Raw genomic sequence first — 16,390 nt, forward strand, 5'->3', positions numbered from 1 at the left:
CAGACCCATAGGGAGGAGTTGCATAGGCAGTTTGAAGAGCTACGCCAAGAGAGTATGTTCGTGACCCAGTATGAGATGATATTATCAGAGTTGGCTCGTCGTGCGATCTGGTTGATTCCCATAGAGAGGAGATGATTAGGAGGTTCATTAATGGCCTAAACTATAGACTGCGCTTTGTCATGACTCAGGAGATTGCATCAGGTGCTAGGTTCAGCGAGGTGGTCAGTTGTCACGACCCTAAACTCAAACCTGTCGTGATGGTGCCTATTAATAGTACTAGGCTAGCCGAATTCCACAATACTACAATAATTCATTAAAAGCTATGCCAAAAGACATCATATTTAGCAGAATTTCATAAAAGAAAACAAAAGATAAACTCAAAAATAGGAATGCGGAAAGTAAAGCCCCAAACATCGGGGTGACACTGAGTCATGAGCCACTACTACAAACTATCAACAAGACTAACATAGTCTTGGAAAAATCCAAAATACAACTACGGGGAATATAGAGAACAAGAAAGCAGGATTGCAGTCACCGGGCAGCTATATTACAAAAAGAACAACAATTAACGACGAACGAAATCCATCGCTAAAGAGCCTTTTTCCGTCGCTAAGCAGGATTAGCGACGGATTACCATTTTTTGTTGATTTGCTCGTTGCGAAGCTCTTCGTGACGGAAAAATGGAATGCGTCGCAGTATTAGCTACGTTCTAGCGACGAACACTGTCTGCTGCTACAGTTAGCGACAGAATTTCTGTTACTATATTAGAAAATTTTGTCGCTAAATTGACAATGCATTTTATCGTTGGTATACTTTTGCGACAGAAAGTCGGTCGCGAATCTGTCGCCAATATTTTGAGAGTCATTTCAGCTTTGCATTTGGCGACCAAAATCGTCTGTTGCAATCTGTCGCTATGTTATTTTTATATATTTATACAAAAAATAGCCGTCGCAATCTGTCGCAATATTTTTCCCTTTTAGATCTTTTTTATTAACATTTTAAATTTTCTCTGCTCATGCACTTTGTATGTAAATTATTAGATATCCTTAATAATAACTAAAATTCATATAAATTAACATACTTCAACGTAAAAAATGATATCAAAATGCATATAGCTAATACGATTCAGTTAGAATGATCCCTAACACCAACAATAAAGTTCTAACCAAAAAGCTTCCGAATACGAGGCTTAGGGTTTAAGATCATCATCTGAAACCGATGGATGAACCCCATGAACAGTAGCAGTAGTAGGAGTATGAAATGTTGGTACCACATCTGATGGGTGGTCAGTAGAAGTCAGTATGGGTGACGAAATCATTTCACGCACCCGCCCAGTCAATACTAGAAGCATATGATCAGTTAGCAGAGGAACTATGTGCTATGTTAGTGCAGGAATCAAACGCATCACTAACTCATCCAGGTTTGATGCTGATTGATCACTCGAAGGTGATATTGATGATGAAGCATCTGATCTCGAAGAGCCACGAAGATTCGGTCCAGTAGCATTTTGCTTGAGATCCAAAACCATATACTCTTCTCTTCTTTTCCCCTCCAGGCGGCTTCATAATATGCTTTACATTGATCAATATCAGATTGAGTTTGTGTTTGTTCCTGTAATATTTTCTGATACCTTTCCTGTAAAAGAGGTGTAATAAGTAGTGAAATTAAAATAGTCAAGAATGTTGAGCATTTAATTAACCAACAGAGAGGATACTTTTCATACTAGACAAAATTATTGGAGGACAAGTCCCAACAAAATATTATATGATACTATAACACATATGGCTTATCTGGTCTTTACATAATAAAATGTAACTCGGCAATATATCTAACATAAACCAATATATTACATAAGAAAATTGGTTGCAATGACTGTTCAGTTATTCAGATGTGACGATACTGCTGCTATTGTTCATGGGGTTCCTTATAAAATGTTTTTCAGAACATATATAAAAAGAAGCTTCTAGTTGGCGATCTCTCAGACTTGGAATTGGTCATGAAATACAACTGTTTATACTTCATATTTTTAAGATTCTTTTGTGGTGTTGCACGGAAATAATGCATGAAGTTGTATGACTTGATTTTTTTTCCATGGCCTCTTCAGGAGTACAATGACCTTTCCAAAAGGGTTCAGCAGCTATCTATACACTAATTCAGAAAACACAATTCTATTTAATTCTACACTAATTCTGACAACACTAATTCAGAAAACACAAAGCATCATACAGAACAATCAGCATCAGCATTTTCTGAAAACACAATTGTCACGACCCGGATTTCCCACCCTCGGGAGTCGTGATGGCGTCTACTAGTGAAAGCTAGGAAAACCAACCATTTGTATTATTTACCTTTTTCCCATTTTAATCCTTTAACAATTAAGAACCAACATCATATAAATAGCGAAATTTAATAAGCGGAAGACTGAAATGTAATATTTTAATAATGATACCAATACCAATCCATAACATAAACTACCCAAAACTGGTATAACAATTTCACAGACTGCCTATGAATACTACAAATAAGGGTCCGAAAGATAAATACAACGTTGTCTCTGAAATACATAAAAGAAACAGAATGAAAGGATAGAAGGAGACGCCAAGGCCTGCGGACGCCTGCAGGACTACCTCGCGTCTCCAAATGGACTGAAGGCAGCAACCCAAAGCTAAGGTCCGCGTGCTCCAGTACCGGGATCTGCACAAAAGAGTGCAGAGTGTAGTATCAGCACAACCGACCCCATGTGCTGGTAAGTGCATAGCCTAACCTTGGCGAAGTAGTGACGAGGCTAGGACCAGACTACCAAATAAACTTGTGCAGTTAAATCATGTACAGCGAAAAATAAAGGCAAAACTTTACAATTAAAGATGGCAAAGGGGAAACATGCTTCGCGGAACAACAAATAACAACAGAAAGTAACAGTTAAATGTAAAGAACACCATAACTCAATTATCAATAGAAATCAGGAAATCAAAGAACAGTGTACGGCATCACCCTTCGTGCATTTACTCTCGTCCTCACCAAAAATCAATATAATCGGCACGTTATCACCCTTCGTGCTTTTACCTCACATAATCATGGCACGGAATGATCCTTCGTGCATTATCACTCATATAAAGGCACGGAATGGTACATCATGCGGCACGGCATCACCCTTCGTGCTTTGATACTCTCTCACAAATATCATGCACGACATCACCCTTCGTGCTTATCACTCTTCCTCACCCAAACAACAATCACAAAGCAATAAGGGCAAGGGAATCAATAGAATCACAATAAAATCCAGACAAGGGAACAATAGTACAACAATCATATCCCGGCAAGGGAAACAATATCAAAAGCGATAACATCCCGATAAGGGAGATAACATTAAAAACAACAACATTCCGGCAAGGGAGACAATATCATAAACCTCTTATGTTTTCCACATTTATTTCACAACTCAATTCACAACTTGAGCCAATGCTCTATAACGTTCAATTGCCAATAATACTTCCACAAATCATTTTACAACTTGAGCCAACACTCTTCAAGGTTCAATTACCAATATTACTTCCACAAATCATTTTACAACTTGAGCCAACGCTCTTCAAGGTTTAGTTACCAATATTATTTCCGTAAATCATTATACAACTTGAGCCAACGCTCTTCAAGGTTCAATTACCAATATTACTTCCACAAGCCTCGTTCAACAATAGAGATCATCACATAAGGCATGAACAATACAAAACGGAGTCACATTAATCATAGTATAATACTCACGGGCATACTTGACACCAACGTATAGATACTCGTCACCATGCCTATACATCGTACTCAACATCTAACACATAGCAAATAGGACACCACTCCTAATCCCTCAAGCTAAGGTTAGACCAAACACTTACCTCGATGCCAAGAACACAATTCAAGCCTCAACTACCGCTTTACCTCTTGATTCCACCACCAATTCGCTTGTATCTAGCCACAAGTTACTTAATTATATCAATAAATGCTAAATGAATCAATTCTAATGCATGAAAATAGGTTTTCTAAAGTTTTTCCCAAAAAGTCAAAAATCGACTCCGGGCCCACATGGTTAAAACCCGAGGTTCGAACCAAAACACGATTACCCATTCACCCACAAACTCAAATATATAATTTGTTTTTGAAATCGGACCTCGAATCGAGGTTCAAATCCCCAAAACTCAAAAATCCGAAGTTCTACCCAAAACACCCAATTACCCCCATGAAAACCCTTGATTTTGAGTTGAAATCATGTAAAAAGATGGATTAGATTGAAAGAAATGAGTTAGAATTGATTTACAAATGCTTTGGAAGAGTAGTTGTCTTTGAAAATTCGCCTAAAGGTGTTTAAGTTTTGAAAAGGTTGTAAAAATGGTTGAAAATGCATCTAAGTCTCAATTAACTGGTCTTTGATTTCGCAATTGCAAACCCTTCAGAAGTCTGCTTTCTTCTCATTTGCGAAAAAATTATTGCATTTACGACCACTCAACTTTCCTGAGGGCTTCACATTTGCGACTCTAGCCCTCCGAATTTGCGATCAAGACCTGCCCAGGCCATCTTCGCGTTTGCGATCAAATCTTCGCATTTGCGAGCCAGGCTTCGCAATTGCGAAGCCTGCAGACCTGCAACACACCAGCAATTTCCTAAGTCCAAATTTCACTCCGTGGCCTATCCAAAACTCACCCGAGTCCTCGGGGCTCCAAACCAAACATGCACGCAAGTCGAAGAACATCATACGGGCTTTCTCGTGCGATCAAATAATCAAAATAACATCAATAACTATGAATTTAGCATCAAAATCAAAGAAAAATCTCATGAACTCTTAAGTTCAAATTTTAACAACCGAAGGTCCGATTCACGCCATTTCAAGTTCGTTTCTTACCAAATTTTACAGGCTCAACTTAAATACCATAAAAGACCTGTACCCAGCCCCGGAACCAAAATACAGGCCCGGTATCATCGAATTCAATTACATTCAACTTTCCAAAAACTCTACGAATTTCAGTTAAACAATTTTCTTCAAAAATTCATTTCTCGAGCTTGGGACCTCGGAATTCGATTACGGACATATGCCCAAGTGCCATATTTTCTTACGGACCCTCCGGGACCGTCAACTCACGGGTCCGGGTGCGTTTACCTAAGATGTTGACCGAAGTCAACCTAAATTCATTTTAAAAGCAAAATTCATCATTTTTTATAGATTTTCACATAATGGCTTTCCGGATACACGCCCGGACTGTGCACGCAAATCGAGGTAAAACAAAAAGGAGGTTTAAAGGCCTCGGAACACAAAATTTATTTCCAAAACAAGTGATGACCTTCTAGGTCATCACATTCTCCACCTCTAAAACAACCGTTCATCCTCGAACGGACATAAGAAGGAAGTACCTAAGTCGGAGAAAAGATGGGGATATCGGCTCCGCATCTCGGATTCGGACTCCCAGGCCGATGCCTCAGCAGGCTGACCTCTCCACTGAAAACTAACAGAAGGGAAACTCTTCGATCACAACTTACGAACCTGCCGGTCTAGAATAGCTACCGGCTCCTTCTCATAGGACAAGTCCTTGTCCAACTGGACAGTGCTGAAATCTAACACGTGGGATGGATCGCCGTGATACTTCTGAAGCATGGACACATGAAATACTGGGTGCACGATTGATAAACTCGGTGGCAACGCAAGTCTGTAAGTCACCTCTCCTACTCGATCAAGAATCTGAAATGGGCCAATGAACCTAGGGCTAAGCTTACCCCTCTTCCCAAATCTCATCACGCCCTTCATAGGCGACACCCGAAGTAACACCCGCTCGCCGACCATGAATGCCACATCGTGAACCTTATGGTCGGCATAACTCTTTTGCCTGGACTAAGCTGTACGAAGCTTATCCTGAATAATCCTGACCTTGTCCAAGGCATCTTGTACTAGATCCGTACCCAACAACCGAGCCTCTCCCGGCTCAAACCATCCAACCAGTGAGTGACACCGCCTACCATATAAAGCCTCATAGGGAGCCATCTGAATGCTCGACTGGTAACTGTTGTTGTAGGCAAACTCTGCTAAAGGCAAAAACTGATCCCACGAGCCTCCAAAGTCAATAACACAAGCTCGGAGCATATCTTCCAAAATCTGAATAGTACGCTCAGACTGCCCGTCCAACTGAGGATGAAATGTTGTGCTCAACTCGACCCGTGTGCCCAACTCACGCTGAACTACCTGCCAGAAATGCGAGGCAAACTGCGTACTTCGATCAGAAATGATAGACACGGGCACACCATGAAGACGAAAAATCTCCCGGATATAGATCTCAGCTAACCTCTCAGAAGAATAAGAGACTGCCAATGGAATGAAATGCGCTGACTTGGTCAGCATATCAACAATAACCCACACTGCATCAAACTTCCTCTGAGTCCATGGGAGTCCAACAACAAAGTCCATAGTGATACGCTCCCACTTCCATTCGGGAAGCTCAATCCTCTAAAAGAAACCACCAGGTCTCTGGTGCTCGTACTTTACCTGCTGACAATTCAAACACCGAGCCACATACGCAACAATATCCTTCTTCATCCTCCTCCACCAATAATTCTGCCGCAAATCCTGATACATCTTGGCGGCCCGGATGAATAAAGTACCGGGAACTATGGGCCTCTAAAATCAACTCTCGAAGTCCATCCACATTAGGCATACAAACTCGACCCTGCAGCATCAATACTCCATCATCTCCAACTGTAACCTGTTTGGAATCTCCGTGCCGTACTGTGTCCCTAAGAACACACAATGGGGATCATCATACTGCCAATCTTGAATACGCTCCAATAATGAAGAACGAGCGACTGTGCAAGCTAACACACGGCTGGGCTCAGAGACATCCAAACTCACAAAGTGATTGGCCAAAGCCTGAACATCCAAAGCAAGCGGTCTCTCACCGACTGAAATATACGCAAGACTGCCCATACTGGCTGACTTTCTACTCAAAGCATCGGCCACCACATTGGCCTTCCCCGGATGATATAAGATGGTGATATCATAGTCTTTCAACAGCTCCAACCACATCCTCTGCCTCAAATTTAGTTCCTTCTGCTTGAACAAATACTGCAGACTCTTGTGATTCGTGAACACCTCACAGGACACGCCATACAGATAGTGCCTCCAAATCTTCAGCGCGTGAACAATGGCTGCTAACTCCAAATCATGAACTGGGTAATTTTTCTCATGAATCTTCAACTGTCGCGAAGCATAAGCAATGACCTTGGCATCCTGCATTAACACCGCACCAAGTCCAATACGAGATGCATCACAATAAACTGAATACGGCCCTGAACCTGTAGCAAAACCAACACTGGCGTCGTAGTCAAGACAGTCTTGAGCTTCTGAAAGCTCGCCTCACACTCGTCCGACCACCTGAACTGGGCACCCTTCTAGGTCAACTTGGTCATCGGGGCTGCAATAGATGAAAACCCCTCCACAAACCGATGGTAATAGCCTGCCAAACCCAAGATACTCCGAATCTTTGTAGCTGATGTGGGTCGAGGCCTGTTCTTGACTGCCTCTATCTTCTTCGAATCCACTTGAATACCCTCTCCTGAAACAACGTGACCCAAGAATGCAACTGAACTCAACTAGAACTCGCACTTCAAAAACTTAGCATACAACTGACTATCACTCAGAGTCTGAAGAACGACACGGAGATGCTGCTCGTGCTCCTCCCGGCTGCAGGAATAGATCAAAATATCGTCAATGAAGACAATCACGAAGGAATCCAAATAAGGCCTGAACACTCGGTTCATCAAATCCATGAAAGCTGCTGGGGCATTTGTCAACCCGAATGACATCACCAAGAACTCATAGTGCCCGTACCGAGTGCAGAAAGTTGTCTTAGGGACATCGGATGCGCTAATCCTCAACTGATTGTAGCCAGATCTCAAGTCAATCTTCGAAAATACTTTGGCACCCTGAAGCTGATCAAACAAATCATCAATCCTCGGCAGTGGATACTTATTCTTGATTGTAACCTTGTTCAACTGCCGGTAATCTATGCACATCCTCATCGATCCATCCTTCTTCTTAACAAACAACACCGGCGCACCCCAAGGCGAGACACTAGGCCAAATAAAGCCCTTGTCAAGCAAGTCTTGAAACTGCTCCTTCAATTCTTTCAACTTAGGCGGGGCCATACGATACGGCAGAATAGAAATGGGCTGAGTACCCGGAGCCAAATCAATGTAAAAATCAATATCCCTATCGGGTGGCATACCCGGCAGGTCTGAAGGGAAAACCTCAGGAAACTCACGAACAACAGGAACATAATCTATTAAAGGAACCTCGGCACTAGAATCACGAACATATGCCAAATAGGCCAACACCCCTTCTCGACCATACGGCGAGCCTTCATATATGAGATAACACGACGGGTAGAATAACCAGGAGTCCCTCTCCACTCTAAACAAGGCAACCCCGGCAAGGCTAAGGTCACAGTCTTGGCATGACAGTCCAAGATAGCGTGGTAAGGTGATAACGAGTCCATCCCCAATATGACATCAAAATCAACCATATCCAAAAGTAAGAAATCTACTCGGGTCTCAAAACCCCCAATCACAACTATACAGGAACGATGGACACGATCTACCACAATAAAATCACCCACCGGTGTAGACACACATACAGGAGCACTCAAGGAATCACTAGGCATGACCAGATACAGTGCAAAATATCATGACACATAGGAGTATGTAGATCCATGATCAAATAGAACTAAAGCATCTCTACTACAAACCAGAATAGTACCGGTGATAACTGCATCGGATGTCCCAGCCTCAGGCCTGGTTGGAAGAGCATAACATCGGGGCTGGGCCCCACCACTCTCAACTACACCTCTGGGATGGCCTGCTGCTGGCTGGCCTCCACCTCTAGCAGCCTGATCTCTACCTCTAATATCTCTACCTCCACCTCTAGCTGGCTGAGCAGGCTGTGGAACACTCGGTGCCTGAAACATGGCACGGGAACCCTGATGCCGAGAGCTGCTCGATGCTCGAGGGCAAAATCTAGCAATATGCCCCGTATTTCTACAAGTATAACAAGCCCTCGGTTGCTGAAATTGCTGACCCTGACGACCTGAATGACCACCCCGAAAACTCTGGAGCGGCGGTGCACTGACAGGAGCTGGTGGTGCACTATAGGACTGCTGATCAGAATACAGCATATGAGAACCACGACCAGCTGAAGCATCGTGAGAAACCTGAAGTGCTGACTGAAAAGGCCTAGGAGGATGGCCTCTACCAAAAGAATCCCTGCCTCCAGACGAGGCACCACTGAATTTGCCTGAATGCTGAGGCTCTTGTCAGACCCCAGACCACCCCCTGTGATAACCATCTCAACCCTCCTGGCCACATTGGCCGCATCCTGAAAGGAAATCTCGCTTCTGTCTCCTTGGCCATCTGAAGTCGAATAGGTTGAATGAGTCCATCAATGAACCTCCCCTCTCTCTCTCTCTCTCTCTCTCTCTCTCTCTCTCTCTCTCTCTCTCTCTCTCTCTCTCTCTCTCTTTCTCTCTCTCAGTGGGAAGTATAAAAAGAGCATGACGGGCCAAATCAATAAACCTGGTCTCGTACTGAGTAACGGTCATAGAACCCTGCTGGAGACGCTCAAACTGCCTCCGATAGCTCTCTCTTTGAGTGATAGGAAGAAACTTCTCCAAAAATAGCTGGGAAAACTAATCCCAAGTCAAAGCTGGTGACCCAGCTGGTCTATCCAAACAATAATCTCTCCATCAAGTCTTGGCAGATCCAGACAAACGTAAAGCAGCGAAGTCGACCCCATTGGTCTCCACTATCTCCATGTTCCTGAGAACCTCATGACAACTATCTAAATAATCCTGGGGATCCTCATAAGATGCACCGCTATAAGTGGTAGTGAAGAGCTTGGTGAACCTGTCCAATCTCCACAAAGCATTAGCAGACATAGCTGGCCCCTCTCCGATCTGTGCCACAATACCCCTGAACTACCCCAACTCGCTGAGCTGCTGGAGTCTGAAACTGGGGAGCCATCTGCTCCGGAGTGCGAGTAGCAGGAGTCTGGGCTCCTCCTCCAGCTTGAGAGACGGTTGGTGCTACAGGAAGCAAGCCTGCCCGGGTGACACTCTCCATAAGGCCTACTAAACGGACCAGAGCATCCTGGAGTACTGGGGTAGCAATGAACCCCTCTAGGAACTGAGCTGGGTCCACCGGAACTGTCTGGGCCGGAACCTCATCATCAAACTCAACCTGAGGCTCCGTCGCTGGTGCTGCTACTCTGGGCTGAGCTCTGCCCCTGCCTCGGCCTCTAGCACGGCCTCGGCCTCGTCCTCTACCCCTCGTGGGAGCTACTGTTGGGGGCTCGGGCTGCTGATCAGTGGAGGAGGAAGCGCGTGTTCTCGCCATCTGCGAAAGAACATAGTAGAAGTTCAATTAGCATTGAGAGATCAAGTCACACGACAGGAAAAAATAGATGTGAAGTTTTTTCCTAACTCTGTAGCCTCTGGGGGATAAATACAGACATCTCCGTACCGATCTCTCAGACTCTACTAAGCTTGTCCGTGAATTATGAGACCTAAGTAACCTAGAGCTCTGATACCAACTTGTCACGATCCGGATTTCCAACCCTCGGGAGTCGTGATGGCGCATACTAGTGAACGCTAGGAAAGCCAGCCATTTGTATTATTTACCTTTTTCCCATTTTAATCCTTTAACAATTAAGAACCAACATCATATAAACAGAAGAATTTAATAAGCAGAAGACTGAAATGTAATATTTTAATAATGATACCAATACCAATCCATAACATAAACTACCCAGAACTGGTGTCACAATTTCACAGACTGTCTAGGAATACTACAGATAAGGGTCCGAAAGATAAATACAACGTTGTATCTGAAATACATAAAAGAAATAGAATGAAAGGATAGAAGGAGACGCCAAGGCCTGCGGACGCCTGCAGGACTACCTGTGGTCTCCAAATGGACTGAAGGCAGCAACCGTTGACAGACATGGTTCAACGTGCCAGCTACGCTTCCTTCTTTCTCTTTCTGTTTTTGGGTTTTTTTCTCCAAAGCTAAGGTCTGAATGCTCCAGTACCGGGATTTGCACAAATGAGTGTAGAGTGTAGTATCAGCACAACTACCCCATGTGCTGGTAAGTGTCTAGCCTAACCTCGACGAAGTAGTGACGAGGCTAAGACCATACTACCAAATAAACCTGTGCAGTTAAATCATGTACAGCAGAAAATAAAGGCAAAACTTTGCAATTAAAGATAGGAAGGGGGAAACATGTTACGGGGAACAACAAGTAACAACAGAAACTAACAGCTAAATGTAAAGAATACCATAACTCAATTATCAATAGAAATTAGGAAATCAAAGAAAAGTGCACGGCATCACCCTTGGTGCTTTTACTCTCGTCCTCACCAAAAATCAATATAATCGGCACGGCATCACCCTTCGTGCTTTTACTCTCATCCTCACCAAAAATCAATATAATCGGCACGGCATCACCCTTCGTGCTTTTACCTCACATAATCATGGCACGGAATGATCCTTCGTGCATTATCACTCATATAAAGGCACGGAATGGTACATCGTGCGGCACAGCATCACCCTTCGTGCTTTAGCACTCTCTCAAAAATATCATGCACGACATCACCCTTCGTGCTTTAACACTCTTCCTCACCCAAACAACAATCACAAAGCCATAAGGGCAAGGGAATCAATAGAATCACAATAAAATCCCGGCAAGGGAACAATAGTACACCAATCATATCCCGGCAAGGGAAACAATATCAAAAGCAATAACACCCCAGCAAGGGAGATAACATTAAAAGCAACAACATCCCGGCAAGGGAGACAATATCATAAACCTCTTTTCTTTTCCACATTTACTTCACAACTCAATTCACAACTTGAGCCAATGCTCTATAACGTTCAATTGCCAATAATACTTCTACAAATCATTTTACAACTTGAGCCAACGCTCTTCAAGGTTCAATTACCAATATTACTTCCACAAATCATTTTACAACTTGAGCCAACGCTCTTCAAGGTTCAATTACCGATATTACTTCCACAAGCCTCGTTCAGCAATAGAGATCATCACATAAGGCATGAACAATACAAAATGGAGTCACATTAATCATAGTATAATACTCACAGGCATGCTTGACACCAATGAATAGATACTCGTCAGCATGCCTATACGTCGTACTCAACATCTAACACATAGAAAATAGGACACGACTCCTAATCGCTCAAGCTAAGGTTAGACCAAACACTTACCTGATGCCACGAACACAATTCAAGCCACAACTACCGCTTTACCTCTTGATTCCACCACCAATTCGCTTGTATCTAGCCACAAGTTACTTAACTGTATCAATAAATGCTAAATGAATCAATTCTAATGCATGAAAATAGGTTTTCTAAAGTTTTTCCCAAAAAGTCAAAAATCGACCCTCGGTCCACATGGTCAAATCCCGAGGTTCGAACCAAAACCTGATTACACATTCACCCACTAACTCAAATATATAATTTGTTTTGAAATCGGACCTCAAATCGAGGACCAAATCCCAAAAATTCGAAAATCCTAAGTTCTACCCAAAACACCTAATTCCACCATGAAAACCCTTGATTTTGAGTTGAAATCATGTAAAAAGATGGATTAGATTGAAAGAAATGAGTTAGAATTAACTTACAAATAATTTGGAAGAGTAGTTGTCTCTGAAAAATCGCCTAAAGGTGTTTAGGTTTTGAAAAGGTTGTAAAAATGGCTGAAAATGCGCCAATTAACTTGTCTCTGATGTCGCAATTGCGACAAGGGTTCGCAATTGCGAACCTTTCAGAAGTCTGCTTTCTTCGCATTTGGAAGAAATTGTCACATTTGCGACCACTCAACATTCCTGAGGGCTTCGCATTTGCGAGGCATATGTCGCATTTGCGACTCTGGCCCTCCGCATTTGCAATTAAATGGTCGCATTTGCGATCAAGGCCTGCCCAAGCCATCTTCACATTGCGAAGCCTGCAGACCTGCAACACACCAGCAATTTCCTAAGTCCAAATTTCACTCCGTGGCCTATCCAAAACTCACCCGAGCCCTCGGGGCTCCAAACCGAACATGCACGTCCAAAAACATCATACGGACTTGCTCGTGCGATCAAATCATCAAAATAACACCAATAACTATGAATTTAGCATCAAAATCAAAGAAAAATCTCATGAACTCTTAAGTTCAAATTTTAACAACCGAAGGTCCGATTCACGTCATTTCAAGTCCGTTTCTTACCAAATTTTACAGGCTCAACTTAAATACCATATAAGACTTGTACCGGGCTTCGAAACCAAAATAGGGGCCCGATACCATCGAATTCAATTACATTCAAATTTCCAAAAACTCTAAGAATTTCAGTTAAATAATTTTCTTCAAAAATTTATTTCTCGGGCTTGGGAGCTCGGAATTTGATTCCGGGCATACGCCCAAGTCCCATATTTTCCTACGGACCCTCCGGGACTGTCAACTCATGGGTCCGAATCCGTTTACCCAAAATGTTGATCAAAGTCAACCTAAATTCATTTTAAAAGCGAAATTCATCATTTTTCACAAATTTTTACATAATGGCTTTTCGGATACAGGCCCGGACTGCGCACGCAAATTGAGGTGAGACAAAAAAGGAGATTTTAAGGCCTCGGAACACAGAATTTATTTCCAAAATAAGTGATGACCTTTTGGGTCATCACAACAATTTTTGTCCAAGCACGCTCTAAATTACACTAATTCTATCTCTTTTTACATTGTAGTAAATAAGATTATAAAATATTGGACTTACATGCACGATTCGAGCTTTCTCATCAAGAAAAGATTTTCCATCATGCCCATGTTTATGGACGTACAAATGTATCTCACTTGGTGTTAGGTCTCGAGCCTTTCAACAGCCTATACAAAAAATAATTTATTTTTAAAAGGATGAAAATATTACTATAGTAGAAGATGACATGATCCCAGAAGAAATTTAAAGCAAACGAACTTGAACCAAACAATTCACAACGATAATAAAAGAGAAAAGTACGAAAAATTTGCATGAAATAAACAAAGCACACAAGAAACTAGAATTAAACTCAATATGAACTAATATAAAGTTAGTCTAGTTGAGAACTAACAAACAATAAGAGAAAGATTAACAACAGGAAAGAAGAAGAGAACTGGGCAGAAAATTTAGATAGAAAACAGGGCATAAACTTCTAACTTTTTATCTTTCTGAACTTCTAATCTTATGGACTTGTTGCAATCTTCTAGGATTGATACTATGCCCAAAACTTGGTGACAAACAAGAACAAAACTGGAGCAAAACCTTATGATTCTCAAACCTTGGAAATTCAACTTATATTGTGCAGGAATTACAGTCACAACTTCACTAAACTAATGCAGGTACTGGAAGCAACAGTCACAACTGCACAAGTACTGGAAGTAATGAGTGCAGAAAATCCTTTCTAAAACAGTGTGCAGAATGCCCTTAACTAGTGTAGAAAAAACCTGCTCAACAGAGATCAGGATAACAAGTTTCAGCTGAAGGTTTCAAACCAAAGAAACTTATAACAACTGTCCACCTAGATCTTTTAACTAGTGCAGCCTACAGTTCACAATACCCCTAAATTTTGACAAAAGTGATGCAATTCTGCAGCTCAAACTGGGCAGACAAACAAGGCTCTACATTGTTGGAACCACTGATAGAGACTGTTTTACAATATATAATTCTTAACACCAACAAGAAGAAATTTTATGTTCAGAGTTGCAACAAAGCTAAGTTTGCGATATACTTACAAGTCTTCTTGTGATACTCCCCAATGAAGACAGAGCTGCCTGTGTGAGTCCTGGTGGAGACTCCACTCCTACCGCCACGACGATTTTTTGCATTTATTTCTGACTTTTCAACACACTTGAGATCTTTCCAAAGTTGATCCCAACTTTCCCACACTTCTTCTGGAACACCTCTTGGCCTAACTTTTTTAGTTTTCATTTTGCAAATGAAATCTTTGTGCCTAATTCTCCCATTGGCTCCTCACTGCACTATCAATGGAAGTCTTCTAAAATAATTTTATAAAGTAATAACATTAATATCCTATTTATAACAGTTAATACACTTCTTAAATTCATTATATAATGAGAATTATACCTTGAATTCTCCCCAATTAAAGTTTTTTATCTCGACAGAGACACTTTTTCAATTGATTTCATTGGGATCAAGTTCATGCTTGAAAGATTTAAATATTTTCTTCAAGCATAATCCACTAGGTTCTAACCTGGAAAAAATTGAAGACAATAGTTGAAGGGGTATCATAAATCAAAATTTGTATATAAAAAATAATAGTAAAAATATGGACTAACCCTGTAGGAGCAAGAGTAACAAGTGTCCGCTGCCCGCGACTACTGGTGCACTCACCTTCGTCGATTGTGTTGCTTTGAGTAGATATGCCCTCACCTATTGGGTTACTCTGATCAGGTGTATTAGGAGATTATTCAGAATGGATAGTTGGGGTACTACCATGACCTGATGTTTGAACGAGTGTCGTACTGTTACGAGCTAATGTTTGTACTTGGTTTATGTGATTTCACCCACCTAAAGAACTCGTACCACCTTGTTGATGAGTAATTATGGGAATGGGAACAGAAGGCATATTTGCACGAACAGCAGAATTACCCCTACCCCTAACTGAGAACTTGCCTCCACGAGCTATGCTATCTCTGCCTCTCCCTCGAGTCATGTCTACAAAAAAAATTACATGTAAGCAAATTATAGTCATAAATTGGTATAAGTCAAGAATTAAGTCCCTGCAAACAGAAAACATTGGTATAAGTCACGACTTGGGCCAAAATTATTGCTAGATTTTTCAATTTTATAATAACCAATAAATTTAGGGAAATGAGTGAGAAGTTAGACATCAAAGAAAAGCAATAAATATAGATATATTCTTGCATATAGCATTTTGTTTAGATTACAACAATCAAAACACATAGCATTCAGCTTAGGTTACAACAAACAAAACACAGTAAGATACATCAACATATTTTTAGTTAACACACTAGTCACTATCTATTTCTTCTACGAAATCTTCCTCATCATCCTTTGTATCTTCCGTTTCATACTCTTCTTCTTCTTCTTCTTCAGTTTTATGATGATCGAGCAATAATTCATCATCAACATGCTCATCCATTTTAATTAAATCCCCATTTGGATCATGTAAGAGTATATTTTCTTCAACGACAATGTTCATATCTATCACATGATCTTCAACTTCTTCAACTTGGAAGGGGAGATTCGCATCTGAAACTGCCATTACTTCCTCATCGGGTAATTCAACAACATGCCGAGGTTCA

The 16,390-nt window shown here is 41.6% G+C and overlaps 1 pseudogene; it reads right to left on the reverse strand.

Moving 5' to 3' along the window:
- On the reverse strand, window positions 1,379–15,032 carry LOC109234726 (annotated as a pseudogene).

The sequence above is a fragment of the Nicotiana attenuata genome, chromosome 11, assembly GCF_001879085.1.
Source record: "Nicotiana attenuata strain UT chromosome 11, NIATTr2, whole genome shotgun sequence".
Lineage (NCBI taxonomy): Eukaryota > Viridiplantae > Streptophyta > Magnoliopsida > Solanales > Solanaceae > Nicotiana > Nicotiana attenuata.